Raw genomic sequence first — 15,495 nt, forward strand, 5'->3', positions numbered from 1 at the left:
TAGGTGGGCAATTAAATGTGGATAAATGTCACATTGGGGAGAGTAAAGTCATTCTACTAGGCCATGAAATTTCAGCAAGAGGTATCAACACCGACCCAAGTAAGGTTTCCGCACTCATAGCCCTACCTTCACCAACGACCGCACGTCAACTGGTCTCTTTTCTACAGAAGGTGAGGTACTTAAGTAGATTCATACATCTACTATCACAACTTGTTCTACCACTGCAACAACTCACTCAAAGATCAACTTTGACTTGGGACGAGGAAAGCGAACATCACTACAACAAGGTAAAGGAGGTCTTAGCCACTCTGCCAACTATCTCACCACCTAAGTGGGATGAAAAATTGTATGTCACCTCAAGTGTTGGTGATGACTCATTGGGGGCTGTGCTACTCCAAAAGGATACGAGGACATCTTTCATGAGGCCAATCTACTTCTCTAGTCGAATGATGACAGCAGGAGAGAAAGGTTTCACCCATGTGGAACACTTAGTCCTAGCTCTTAGATTCGCAACTACAAAGTTTAGGTCATATTTGCTACCTAAGAAATTTGTGATTCCAACTACGGATGAAATATTTCCCTATGTTGTACAACACATGGATGTGTCTGCTAGGATTACTAAATGGCTAGTTCGTCAGAAAGAGTTTGACTACACGATATAGGTAGAAAGCACGACAAGGGCAAGTTTGGGGGGACTCATGACCTACCAAGTCTTTGAAAGGGAGGAGAAGCAATCTAAGGAAGGAGAAGTCCGATTACCTCCAGTACCACCGATGGTAGAAGGAGCATACTCTCTCTACTTTGATGGAGCCTACAAGCGAGCATCCGACAAAGCAGCTGCAGGCATAGTGGTCTTTGATGACAAAGGGACAAAGGTATTTTCGTTGGGCCAATTGTTAGATTCACATTCTAACAATGAAGCTTAGTATGCAGCACTAACCAAGGGTCTACAATGGTGAGTCTCACAAGGTGTACAATGCCTTAATGTATTTGGGGATGCTCTACTTCTGGTAAGGCAAGTAAATGGAGCATGGAAATGCAAGAATCCTAGTTTAAGGACTCACTTAAGTGGTGTAAAAAACTTGTTGGGTAAGTTTGAAGAAATTCAAATACACCATATCCCAAGGGCTCAAAACCAAGAAGCAGATGCCCTAGCAAGTGAAAGACTACAGGAAGTGGTGGTTGGAGCAATAAAACTAAAGCTCCCTCTATTTCAAGGCAGTGATGCCTTGCCTGACATCATGCATTTTTTGGAAACAGGAGAATGCCCATCAAATTTAACAAAGGGACAGAAGCAATGGCTGACGTGGAAGGCCACAAGGTATCGACTCATCAATGAAGGTTTGTATTGTAAGGGTAAGGACCAAATACTCAGGAAGGTCCCTCTCTCTCAGGAAATCACGGGAGTAATTGCTAGCTATCACAACGGGGTTTGTGGTGGTCACTTTGCCCTAGACATAACAAGAAGGAAAATCTTGCAAGCAGGCTTCATATGGCCTAGCCTCAACCGTGATGTACACCACTGGTGCAAAACATGTAAGTTGTGTCAAAAGGTTGGCACTAGATCACTTATGTCTAAACCACAGACACCTATTCTCTCATATGGCCCATTTGAAAAATGGGGTATCGACGCCATTGGTCCATTACCTAGGGCCAACTCAGGAAAATTCTACATTATCATGGGGGTGGACTACATGACTAGATGGGCAGAGGCTACAGCCACCACTAGAATCGGAGCGATAGAGGTAGCTAAATTTATCTACGAGCACATATGCTGTAGGTTTGACACACCTTTAGAGATCATCTCTGATAGAGGGCCAGGTTTCCGAGAAGTCTTGGTAGGAGAATTAATGCAGAAACTGGGCATTACAAGGAGGCATTTTTCACCATATTACCCTCAATGTAATGGCCTAGTTGAAAAGGTAAATGGAATGGTTTCTAAAATTATTACCAAGCAGGTAAACAATCATCCTGGAGACTGGGATAAGTATCTACTACCAGCTTTATGGGCCTACAGAAATTCATTTCGTACATCCTTGGGATTCACACCGTATCATCTAGTATTTGGTAAGGAATCAATCTTGCCCATTGAAGTGCAACTACAAAGTCTCAGAGTAATGGCAAGCCAGCTTCAACAGCCCAACATGCATTTGAGAGATCACATCATCAACTTGGAAAGGCTGCAGCTGGAGAGAAGAAGCAATAAATTATTATGCAGCACAAGCAGAGCATAGACGGCTTAGCTTTAACGAGCATCTCGGGAAAAAAGAATTGAAGAAAGGAATGTTGGTGCTCCGCTACGACAATTGCTTCGACACGCGCAAGGATAAGAAAACTCTTGCTCCGATGGGAAGGCCCTTTTATCATCAGGAAAAACTATGCCAATGGAAGCTACCAGCTTATGGAGGCTAATGGAAAACTTCATAAAACCAGGGTAAATGGTTGGTGACTTAAACCTTATTTTCTTCAATTTGACCAGGCTCCACCAATTGACATTCTAGATGAGGACACACCATCAGCCGCCACCTTCGACGATAATGATCAAACAGATGAGCTAGAGACATGAATGCCTCTAGCCAAAAGGGGAGGGCTAATGATAAGGCCTTTTCACAAGCCAAGCTCCCATACCCCTCTTCTCTCGTCCCCACCCCATGAAAACCCCCTCTTAGGGAGGGAGTGATAAAAGGCATTGGAAAAAGTAAGAAAAAAATAAAGTATGATTATGTAAATATATAAGAAAGGTCAAATAGGTCACCTCATGCCTGCGGGGTAGCCTATCCCCACCTTGCCTCCTTTTTTCTTCACTGTTGCCCCGCCGTGTGTCCCTTTTCCTCTCCTCCACTCAAAAGGTCAACCCCCTCTCTCTTCCCCTTGTCCTTTCTCCTTTCTCTCTCCCCTCAAGCTACCCCACCTCTCACCAATAATGCACCCTAACTCACATGCAACTTACCCTATCTTCCAAAATAGTATACCCCACCCCCTCTTTCTCTCTCCTATCATATCCCATGACCCAAATACCCCCCTCTCTCTCTAAAGGGCAACATATCTCTTGTCTTGTAGCTAAATAACCTTCCCTACACTTACACACACTCAGTTTCACTGAAAAAGGTGCCCACAGACCCATCCCCACCTAGTGGTTACCTGATTTTTCTTGTGTTCACACACATCTGCACATAGATTCACCTCTGAACACACTCCCCTCTCTTCCCTCTTGTAATTACTTTATTCTCCATGTCACCTCTCACTTTTTTTCATCAACCCATCTCTCTCTCTTAGTCTCTCTCTCATGAGACTGCTGTTCTGGCACATATACACACGGCCAGACAAGTGGGGCCCAACGTCACATGGCCTATGTAGATAATGATTTCTTCATTTCTAAATTCTAGAATTCCTCCCCTCTCCTGCTCTATATAAAGAGGGGTCACCATCACACTAAAGACACACACAACATCACCAAAGAACACACTATACACTGTGTGTGCCTAGTGCACACACACACACACCCACACCATCACCATCACCACAATCACCATGCTTGTCATGAGCATGACCTCTACACCCTTGGCTATGGAAGATGAAGGGCAACTAAATGAAGGATGATGGCCATAACCCTCGTGCGAGTCTTCACCATCAACTCTCACCTATCCGCCATGTGCTCTACCACTCTCTCCCTTCTCATTCCCCTACCCTATGCTCCCCATTTCATCGCCTTATTCTCTAAATAAAGCTTGAGGTTTTGTGAGTATGTTTTCTTGCAATGTTTTTCCCATGTGAGGTGTGCGGAATCGCCACCTAATCTTGTGTTTGGAGTGAGCCTGCGTATGTGTGAAGGGTGTGCGGATTCTCCATCCTTTTGTGGTGCCTAAGTACTAAGCCGCTATTCCCCCTCCCTCACTCCTCTCTCTCTCTCTCTCTCTCTCTCTCTCTCTCTCTCTCTCGCTCTCTCACTTGATCTCATTCCCTTTCCTCTTCATCATTACTCCCAAGCATCCATCTCTCTTGGATGAAAACTTTGTTATGGTGGTGTGTCGTTTGCGTCCTAGCCGTTGAAGCTAGGTGGTGCCCCTGTTTGCTTTACCATGACAGGCTCGAGGCGCTCCATTCGGTCCCTGGTGTTTTAGAGGCCGTCAGGGGTTCAGGGTTCGCTTTGCTCCCGTCAAGAGCAAGGTCTTACCTGTGTGATTGGGCAGTGTCTAGTACTAGAGATCACTTTAACCTTAAAAGGTCTCTACAAAGGTAGTTGTGAAGTCAATCTCCAATAGTATGGAGCACCCCTTCACAAAATTTGTGGTATATTTTGACGCTCAAAAGATTTGTAATTGATGATTAAAATTTTTTGAGGGACTTTGGTGAGCACAAAAGATTGGAAGACTTGGTAGAAAGTTTGTATTGATCCTTGATGCTTTCGGTGTGCAAGGGCGGTTAAAATAGTAGATGCTCCAAAAACAAACTTTAAAGATATGCTCTGATACTTAGCTTATGTGAAACTTGGCCAGGTCATGATACGGTAGCTAGCTTAGGCTGGGATGAGTGTGTGCAAGTGACGGACGGTCTTACCATACATACATCATGTAGGTAGTGCATTAAATGAACTCTTAGAAGTTTAGGGTTTAGGGTTAAATGAACTCTAATACCAATTGTAGGGTTAAGGTGGATAGGTTAGTGTGCCATTCATGCTAATGGCATGCTTTGGAGAGGTTAATGTAGAGCTTCCTAGAGAGAGACTATTGCACAATACAATAGTGTATATTGAAAATGATAAAACTTACATTTATTTAACAGAATGTGCCTCTATATAGGCTTATAAAAATATACAGCCTTTTGACACATGAGCACAAGAGGAGGCTGCCTACGCACAAATACAAGTGGTGGTGTTTTACACAAAGGTTGTAAGAGGTTCAAAGAAGATATGTTTCTCCTCGATCATTTTGATAAATACCATCTAGATTGGGATTATATCATAGCCCTCTTCATCACAAAAATGCGTAGGAGTAGATTCATTAATGCACACATCCATTGTGGCCAAAATCTGGGCCCACTCAAAAGGTTCAAACAAATGTTCAGGGAATGGTTCAAGTATGTAACTTGCATCATTCAAATCTCTCTCTAAAATGCATTCATTTCTTCATAAACTGCTCGATTTAGAAGCCCTACACATCCAATTTGGAGTGTCTTTGTGTATCCATGATGGCAGTTTATTCTCTGATAAGGTTTCAGAGTCCAACTCCTATATAGATGTCCTTAGGACATCCTTGTAAGAATGTTGAAATGTAAATGGCCTATAAATTTTTAGAATAGTGGAATTAAGAGAATTTGAGAGAACATTTTTGTGAGACTACTTTGAGAGCATAGAGGGTGAACTTAATTGATGGTAGCAACATAACATAGTACTTAATTAACATGGCATGAAAAATACTTCTGCGAGAGAGAGCGAGTTTAGAGAACTTGACAACAATTGAGGACCATATTTATGTGGAGCCGGTCCCCCCTCCAATAGGGTAAAAAGCATTAACTATCCCAAGCCTCGGTACCAAGGCCTCAAACACCTTAGAAGGTGGAGAGAGCTAGCAGGGAATGAGGGTAGGGAACAGAAAGAAGAAACATTCATAGGAGAAAGAAATAGTTCCTCAATTATGATCACTCTTCTTGCTCGCATACATAATAGCATAGTAATGAAGATGGAGAAGATGGCAAGCTTAAGCATTGAAGCATGGTTCTTGTTTGGATTTTCATTCCATAACCAAGAGTGTTGGTGTAGTCTCTCAACTTCTCTACTAGCTTGGAGAAGGAGATGGAGCTCTTGCACCTTGCACTTCGCACAATGAGTGTGTGTGTGTGTGAGTGTGTGTGGGAGAGTATACCCCCCAAGAAGACCCCCTTCTTGCTTTGGTCGACCCCCCCTTGTAGCTCATGCTTGAAGCTCATTGGATCCCTCCAGGCCTAGCCAATCACATGCGGGATACATATCAAGCAACAAGGGTAGCCTTGGGACAAGTGTCCCCCATTCCCCTTTGAGAGAGAGGACTTGATAGATGCATAAAAGAATTAATTAAATTATCTAATTTAGTATTGGACCACTTGGGAGGCCAACCAATAGGCTTTAGGCACACCATGAGGGCAACATGGATAGGGGCTTGACATGTGTCCTTGCTTCCTCTTGAGGCTTGGGCTTTCCATTTGTGTGTGTGTGTGTTCTCTCTCATCCCCCTAGCTTTAGGTTCTTTTTCATGCTTGTCTGACTAAGGTGCTTGAGGGTAAGGTGTTTAAAAAGGAAAATCTAATCCCTAGCACCTCAAGCTCCCTAGTCGGCAAGCATGACAAGCACCTCAAGAATCTTAGTCAGCAAGCACGACAAGCACCTCAAGCTTGGGCCTCAATCTAATCCCTAGCACCTCAAGCTCCCTAGTCGGCAAGCATGACAAGCACCTCAAGCATCTTAGTCAGCAAGCACGACAAGCACCTTAAGCTTGGGCCGGGTTCCCACCTCAAGGACAACCCTAGCTTACCTAACGTCAAAGGACTTTTAACACCAACCTTTGGAGGTCTTCCATAAATCTAACCCCAAGGTCTTTAAGCTCCATTGGCTAGCCTTGTTTTTTGACATACCATCTCTCATTTGGACCCCTTTACCATTGGCCCCATGTTGAGATAGATCCGTAAGCACATGTCTATATTCTAGCCCTTGTTTGCGTTTATTCTCCCACATTAAATGACCAATTTAATATGAGAAAATCATTTGGGTTGGTTAGATATTAGATTTTATGACATTAACTCTCTTTTGAAATCATAGTTGTCCTCGACTATGAAGTAGAAGAGGTAAATCCTTAGTCATTAGTCAATGTTTCTTAGCAGGTAGAGGATCCCTTTTTACCCTATGACATCTTTCCAAGATGGATGATTAATCTATTTGGTGCTTGGGAGACATAGCTGCCACAAGCATGTCTGCTCTTTAGTCAGTTTCATTCTCCCAAAGTAGAGCGACAAATTCTACTTGGTGTTTGTGAGACGTTGTCATCACAAACATGATTCTAAGCATGCATACTATTTAAATTTGTGCACAATAAAAAAAGAACTAGTCGTATAAGAAAAAAAATTTGGTCATTTAAAAGAGATTTGTACATTTTCTAACTCTAATGTAGCATTGTAAGCATTGAAAAGGTTCATATTGTTGGGGTATAAAGCCCAATGTGGTCGCCAAGGTAAGTGGGCGGGCCGCCAGGTATGTACACATATTCTTTTGTTAAAACCTAATAAGAACTCACTATGCTCTACACATTACAGTAGAGCGAGTTCACCATATCATTGTGCTCTTCTTCTCGCACTCTCTCTCGCGTCGCGCTTCTGCTCGTACTCCTTCAACTGGTATCAGAGCTCAGATCGAGGCTCAGGGCAGCATTTGCAGGTAGCCAGAGTCACCTGCTCAGATTGGAGTGAGATTCGACAGGCAAAGACACGGCCCCAATTCCTGTGAGATAGCCCAAAGGGCCTGGTGTTCTCAGAATTTCATTCTGAGGTCATCTCTGCCACCGTTCAGCTTCGACAAAGATCTACGCAGGCCATTTTCGACTACGTGGTCTTGGCGGGTGCATATCCGACTCTGCAAATTTGGGGTTTCGGCCTACTACTGCAAGTGCTGAGGATATTTGCACTTCCAGAGTGCTGATTTGTGGCTATCTACACAACGAAGGACGGCTTACAGTTCTTGGAGGCGTGTCACATACGACACTGACGCACCTACACACAGACTGTAGGCGACATCCACTAGTTCATCAGGTAGCTTGTGTTTGTTGCTTGATATTCCAGATTTCATCCTGACATTGTAGGTACTTCCACATGGGATGTATTGTCAGAGATGATGTATGTCTGTTGAGGGTTTGCTGGCTGTGAGTCACACAGCAAACAACCGCCGCAGTGGTTACAACATCCAGTGGGAAATTTGTGGATGTATGACTTTGTGGGAAGTCTATGTAGTGTCAGATTTACTGAAGCCTTTGTTGAGGGTCGAGTGAGGTTTTATTGAGCTGGGGGATTCTCGAATGTTGAGATCCCTTGAGCACCCTTAGATAGGCAGCTAGGATGTATTTACTGTGAGTTAGACAGTTGGGATTGCATCTTTGCTTTACTGCCATTGAGGCATTGTCGCAGTCTATGCTTACAGGACAGTGATGACAGGACAGTGAGAGACAGTACAGGTGTAGGACAGGTTTACCCACAGCTTACAGTGTTAGAGAGACAATGGTTTTTTGAGCTGTTTTTGGTCTGTTTTTTGAGTACACCAGAACCATTTTACAAAGGAGACTCTGCCGAGATTTTTGCAGAATCTGAAGTTTTTTTGGTTCATTTGACAGGTTGATATTGGTTCAGAGGACACTTTACAGGGGAAACTCTGTGAAGCGTAGTTATGGCTAGATCATAGGACACTGCTCTTTACAATATCAAGAAGCTGGATGGAACCAATTTCCCATTGTGGAAGAAGCAGATTTGGCACATGTTGGTACAAAAGAAGTAGATAAAACATATAAAGCTCAAGGGGATAAAACCAGAAGATATGAACGAAGATGAATGGAGAAAAATGGACGAATTGGCACTTTCTACCATTATGCTGACTTTGGCAGAAAGCGTTTACTTCAATGTAGCAGACGAGATGTCGGCTTGTCAAGCATGGACAAGGTTGAGTGATATTTATGAGAAGCAGAGTGCAGCTTCACAGGTATACTGGCTTAAGAAGCTTGTTAACTTGAAGATGAAATAAGGGACCCCTATGTCCAATCATCTGAATGAATTCAACACCATCTACAGTCAGTTGTCATCTCAAGGTGTCAAGTTTGATGAACCTATTAGAGCTATGTTCCTGTTGATCACATTGTCGGAAAGGTGGGACACTTTTTGCACAGCTTTGAGTAATTCTGCACCTCCAGATGGTTTGACCATAGCAGGTGTAGAAGGCAGTCTGCTTACTGAAGAAACCAACAGAAAGACAATGGACAAAGGCAAAGGAACCACCTTAGTTGTCAGAGGAAGGACCAAAGAAAAGTACAAAGGTGGAAAGAGTGATCAGTCTCGTAGCAAGTCCCGTAGTGCTAAAGGCAAGAGTGACATAGAATTCTACCATTGTGGCAAGAAGGGTCACATGAAAAGAGACTGCAGAGAATGGAAAGCAGAAAAAGTCAAAGAGAAAGCTGAAGACCATGGTGAGAAGAACAAGTCCTCAGTGAAGATTCAAAGAAATAAATGTGACAAACACTGTTGCAGAAAATGACAGTCTAGTGTCAGGAGACATCTACTTCTTGAAGAATACAATGGACTTAGCTCTTCTTACAGCATTTGATGGAAATGCACTGAGTGACTGGATTATAGACTCAGGGGCATCACTTCATGTGTCTCCAAACAAGGAGTGGTTTACCTCTTATGTGACCACTAAAGATCATGTTCGGCTAGGCAATGGGCAGACATGTGAGATCTTAGGTGTTGGAGATGTTCAATTGAAGTTTCAGAATGGCTCTTCTTTCACGCTGAAGAATGTGAGACATGTTCCCGCAATTACAAAGAGCTTGATCAGCACAGGTTTACTTGATGATGCTGGCTACGTCACCACTTTTGGACAGAACATGTGGAAGATATCCAAGGGTTCTATGACAGTCACCATGGAGTAAAGTCTGGAGGACTTTACATGATTTATGTATCAAATGTCTCTAAAAATGTAATCAATGTAACCGAGCAGCCGAACGTTTCTTTGTGGCATAGCCGGTTAGGACATATGTCCAAGAAGGGAATGGAAATCTTGTCTCGTTCTGGTTATTTGCCTGGATTTTCATTTAATGATTTTGAATTCTGTGAACATTGTCTGTATGGTAAGCAAACACAGCAGCCACATAAGCATAGAAGCAATAGAAGAGATACACAGTTGGCACTTGTTCATAGTGATTTGTGTGGACCTATGCCTAACCTATCTCTAGGGGGAGCTTCTTACTTTATGACATTTATAGATGATTACTCGAGGAAATTATGGGTTTACTTTCTCAAGCACAAGGATGAAGCGTTTAGTGTTTTCAAAACGTTTGTGACACTTGTGGAGAATCAAAGTGGCAAGAAGCTTAAATGCTTACGCACTGACAATGGTGGAGAGTATGTTTCAAAGGCCTTTCAGGACTTTTGTGATTCAAAAGGTATAAAATGTGAACTTACTGCTCCTTACAATCCTCCTCAAAATGGTGTTGCTGAGAGGATGAATAGGACCATACAAGAGAAGGTCAGAAGTATGTTGTCTAATGCACAACTGCCAAATGGGTTTTGGGTTGAAGCTGTATCAACAACTGTTCATCTTATAAATAGATCTCCTAGCAAGGTTTTGTAGAAGGATTCATTGGCAGAGATGGTATGGTCAGGCAAAATGCCCTCATACAAGCATCTTAGAGTCTTTGGCTGTGAGGAATATACTCATGTTCAAAAGGAATTTAGGAACAAACTTGAGCCAAAGAGTAGAAAGTGCATCTTTCTAGGATATGGTAATTCTGGTGAGATGGGGTACAGACTTTGGGATCTCGAATCCAGAAAGGTTATCCGCAGCAATGATGTTCACTTTAATGAAGCCAAATATCATTCTAAACCAGAGAGGGTTGAGGAGATTAGAAGAGTTGTCTTCCAAGAAGATGGACCTGCACGTGCAAGACAAAATGTCAGGGCTCAAGAGGAGCAAGGACAGGATAGAGTGGAACCATAGGTTGTGGCTGAGCCTGAGCCACCTATTTTGCGTAGATTTGGACGTATCATGCGACCTCTTGATAGGTTTGTTCCATCTATGAACTATGTCATGTTGACTGATTGCAATGAGCCTTCACGTTACAAGGAAGGAGTGCAAATGAAGGACTCTGGGAATTGGCAATTGGCCATGCAGTCAGAGATGATAGCTCTTCATAAAAACCAGACATGGAAGCTAGTTAAATTACCACAGGGCAAAAAGGATCTACCTTGTAAATGGGTTTATAGGTATAAGATCACCGCTCATGATAGTCAGCCAAAGTACAAAGCAAGGCTTGTTTCCAAGGGCTTTAAGCAAGAACAAGGCATTGACTTTGATGAAGTCTTCTCTCCGGTGGTCAAGATGACTACATTGAGATGCTTTCTTGCATTGGTTTCCATATTAGATTTGGTGTTTCACCAAATGGATGTCAAGACAATGTTCTTGCATGGTGATTTAGATGTGGAAATTTACATGCAACAGCCAGAAGGGTTTGTTGAGAAAGGCAAGGAAGATTTGGCATGGTAGTTGTTAAAGAGTCTTTATGGCTTAAAACAATCACCGAGGGCATGGTACCATAAGTTCCACAAGTTTATGCTTTCTCAAGGCTACAAACGTAGTGAGTTCGATCATTGTCTATATACAAAGAAGGCTAAGGATGGCAGTTGGTTGATCCTTATTTTGTATGTGGATGACATGTTGATTGTTGCTGGCAAGCACTTGGAAGAAATTTCAGCTTTGAAGTCAAAGATGGAAAAATCGTTTGACATGAAAGACATGGGTGAGGCAAGTCATATACTTGGTATGGGCATTGAGAGAGACAGATCAAAGAAGTTGATTTGGTTATCTCAAACAGAGTATATTGACAAGGTTTTGCAACGTTTCAGTATGGAGAAGGGAAAGGCATTGAGTGTTCCATTGCCACCATATGTGAAACTTAGCAAACAAGATTGTCCTGTGTCTGAGGAAGAACAAGCTGAAATGGATAAGATTCCATATGCGTCTGCAGTGGGTAGTTTGATGTATGCAATGATTGCTACTTGCCCAGACATTGCATTTGCAGTAGGAGTAGTAAGTCGATACATGTCAAGCCCAGGCAAGAAACATTGGGAGACAGTGAAAAGAATATTGAGATACCTGAAAGCTACAAAGAGTATGTGTATATGCTATGGGAGTCAGGAGCTAAGTGTAAAGGGTTTTATAGAATCAGATTATGCAGGTGACTTAGACAACCGAAGGTCTACTTCACGGTATGTCTTTACATTTGCTGGTGGAGAAGTATCATGGCGTTCTAGATTACAAGATTGTGTTACTCAATCTACTACAGAGGCTGAATATGTTGCAGCATCAGAGGCATGCAAAGAATCAATTTGGCTTAATCGACTAGTAACAGATTTGGGAATCAAAGAAGAGATGCCTGTGTTATATTGTGATAGTCAAAGTGCTATACAATTGGCTCGCAATCCAGTTTATCACTCAAAGACAAAGCATGTGGATGTGAAGTATCATTTCATCAGGGAAATGCTCGAGGATAAGCAACTTCATCTTGTCAAAGTTCACACCACAGAAAATCCTGCTGATCTACTTACAAAAGGACTTCCCTCAGAGATCTTTGTGCATTTTTGCAAGCAGTTAGGTGTAGGGCAGTACATCACTTCTCTATATCTCTTGTATATTAGCTTGTATAGTAGCTTCTCTCACACTTAAAGTACCACATTGGACTTTAAGTGGGAGGTTGTTGGGGTATAAAGCCCAATGTGGTCACCCAGGTAAGTGGGCGGGCTGCCAGGTATGTACACATATTCTTTTGTTAAAACCTAATAAGAACTCACTATGCTCTACACATTATAGTAGAGCGAGTTCACCATATCGTCGTGCTCTTCTTCTCGCACTCTCTCTCGCATCGCACTTCCGCTCGTACTTCACATACTATCCTTATGATGTATTCCCTGCATCTATATAGCATATTCAAAAGGATAAATTTTGAATTTAATAAGATACCATAAGATAATCTTACCATGTCGTAGTACCTTGTCTTCATGCCGAAGGATAGCTTCGGGTTGTAGCACCTCTCTTGGTCTTTGATTTCAGGAGGGTCTTCAATAATTGGTTCACTTGGTGGATCTCCTTTGTAGGGATTCATTAAGCTCACATGAAAAGCATTGCGTATGACCCAACGGTTGGGAAACTTGAGTTGATAAGCCATCTCATTGATTATATTCAAAAATTGAAAAGGACCATAGTATCTTTTTGCTAGTTTAGCATAATACTTTTGATGGCCCATAGGATTTTTGCCCGTTGTGTGCCTCAATCGAGCCTTAGGAAACTTAAGTAAGACCCAATCATTTTCTTTGAATGTTAAGGCCCTTATGTGTTTGTCACCAGCCAATTTTTGCCTTTGTTGAGAGATGGATATAGCCTCCTTAATCTTTTGAAAAGATCCTTGTAGGTCACGGCTATACTCATCGGCAATGAAGATCTTCCCATGTACTTTTAGGTCTTCCTTCAATGATTTGAAAAGGTGCTTTTACCATAGAAGTATGTAAAGTATTATTGTATGCATACTCTACAAGAGGTACGTACTTTTCCCATTGTGAGTGTTGATGTACTTTTGTAACATAAGTTTTTAGTAGATCGAGTCTCGTAAGATTGGCTATCTCACTTTGGCCATTCGTTTGTGGGTGATAGGCCAAAGAGAAATTTGAGTCTTGTACCTAGATTTTTAAAGAGACCTTTTTAGAAACTACTGGTCATTCTAGGATCTCTATCTGACACGGTGGACGTTGGTAATCCATGGTGTTTGAAAATATGAGATATAAAGAGAGTTGCCATTTGATGTGCCTTAATAGTCTTTTTGACAAGAACAAAGTGTGCTTACTTGCTAAACTTGTTAATTATTGTCCATATTACCGTATTCCCATGGATAGACTTGGGTAATCAAAAGATAAAATACATCGATATACTCTCCCATGGTGAATTTAAGATAGGCAATGGTTGGAGTAATCCAGGTTTCTTTCCTCTATCATACTTGGTTTTTGGGCATACCACACAATTTGAAACATACTCTTGTATGTCTACTTTAATGATAGGCCAATAAAAGTACATCTCTACTCCTCAAAGAGTAGGTTGAATGCCTCTATGCCCCGCATAGGAGAAGAGTGGGATTCATATATGACTTTCTCACGAAGGGAGTGGGTAGCACATAGCCTATTTCCATGGAGAAGATAACCATCCTTGAAGGTGAATGGTTTCCTCTTTCTTCTCAAAGCAAGGGTTGACATTATTTCTTTGAAGTTAGGGTCAATAGCATACTCATCTATCATAGAAGATAGATCATTGTGAGTTGCTATAGACACTACATTAACTTTTGGTCGTCGAGAAAGTGCATCGGCCTCTTGATTCTGCTTACCAGAAATGTGAGCAATATTAAAGTAAAATTGAGAAATAAATTTTTCCCACCTCATTTGTTTATCAGAAAGCTTGGTTTGCATCATGAAGTACTTGAGACTTTGGTGGTCGGTTTGAAAAATAAATGGAGTCCCCAGTAGATAGTGCTTCCATGTGTCTAGGGCATGTACAATAGCTAAAAGCTCTTTCTCATAAATGCTCAAGACTTGTTCATCCGCATTGAGCCTTTGGCTCTCATATGCTATGGCATGTCCTTCTTGAAGAAAGACTACTCCAAGGCAATCACCACATGCATCACATTGGACCTCAAATGGATTTGAGAGATCTGGAAGCATAAGGACTAGTTGGGAGGTAAGCTTCTCTTTGAGCTTGTCAAAATAATTTTTGTCCTTAGCATTCCATGAATACTTAATGTTCTTCTTTGTTAAGTCATGTAATGGTCCTACTATTTGAGATAACTTTTCTATGAAGCATCTATAGTATGGACAAATACCAATAAAGCTTCCTAGCACATGTAGACTCCTTGAATTAGGCCATGCTTTTACTACCTCTAACTTTGATGGGTCCATACAGATACCATCTTGAGAGATAATTTATGACCTAAGTATTGAATCTCTTGAAGGAAAATTTTTCTTTTCTTTTGGTTGAGAAAAAGCTTGTTCTCCCTCAATGCTTGAGAAATCATTTGGATATGTTGCTTGTGTTCCTTCAAGGACTTGGATTAGATGATGATATCATCAAAGAACACTCTAGTGAATTTGCGATAGGGTCCAAATATTCTCTCCATTAGACTATTGAGCATGGCTGGTGCATTGGTCAAGCCAAAAGGTATGACTAGATATTCATAAACTCCAAATGTTGTACAAAACACGGTATTTAGGATATCTTCATCCACTATCCTTATTTGATGATAGTCACTTTTAAGGTCAATCCTACTGAAGTCTGTAGAGACTTGTAGCTTATCAAATAGATCTTCTACCCAAGGCATGGGAAATCTATTTTTGATAGTGATATGGTTTAGAGCTCGATAGTCCATACACATATGGTATGTACTATCTTACTTTACACTAAAAGGACTGGAGAACAAAAGGGAGAGGATCTAGGCCTCACCATCCCTTTGTCAACCAATTCTTGTACTTGCCTCATGATATCCTCTTGTTGAGCTTGGGAAAATTGATAAGAAGGCTTGTTATCTGGTGAGCTTTGTGGTAGGAGCTCAACTCTATGGTCATCATTCCCTTGTTTTGGAGATAAGTCCATAGGGATATCATCAATGAACACATATTGGAATCCTTGCTTGAATGCCCAACTTGGTGGCCAATGTACTCCTTTGATATGAAGTTGTGAGT

Source organism: Adiantum capillus-veneris, chromosome 24, assembly GCF_014529385.1.
Source record: "Adiantum capillus-veneris isolate H3 chromosome 24, ASM1452938v2, whole genome shotgun sequence".
NCBI lineage: Eukaryota > Viridiplantae > Streptophyta > Polypodiopsida > Polypodiales > Pteridaceae > Adiantum > Adiantum capillus-veneris.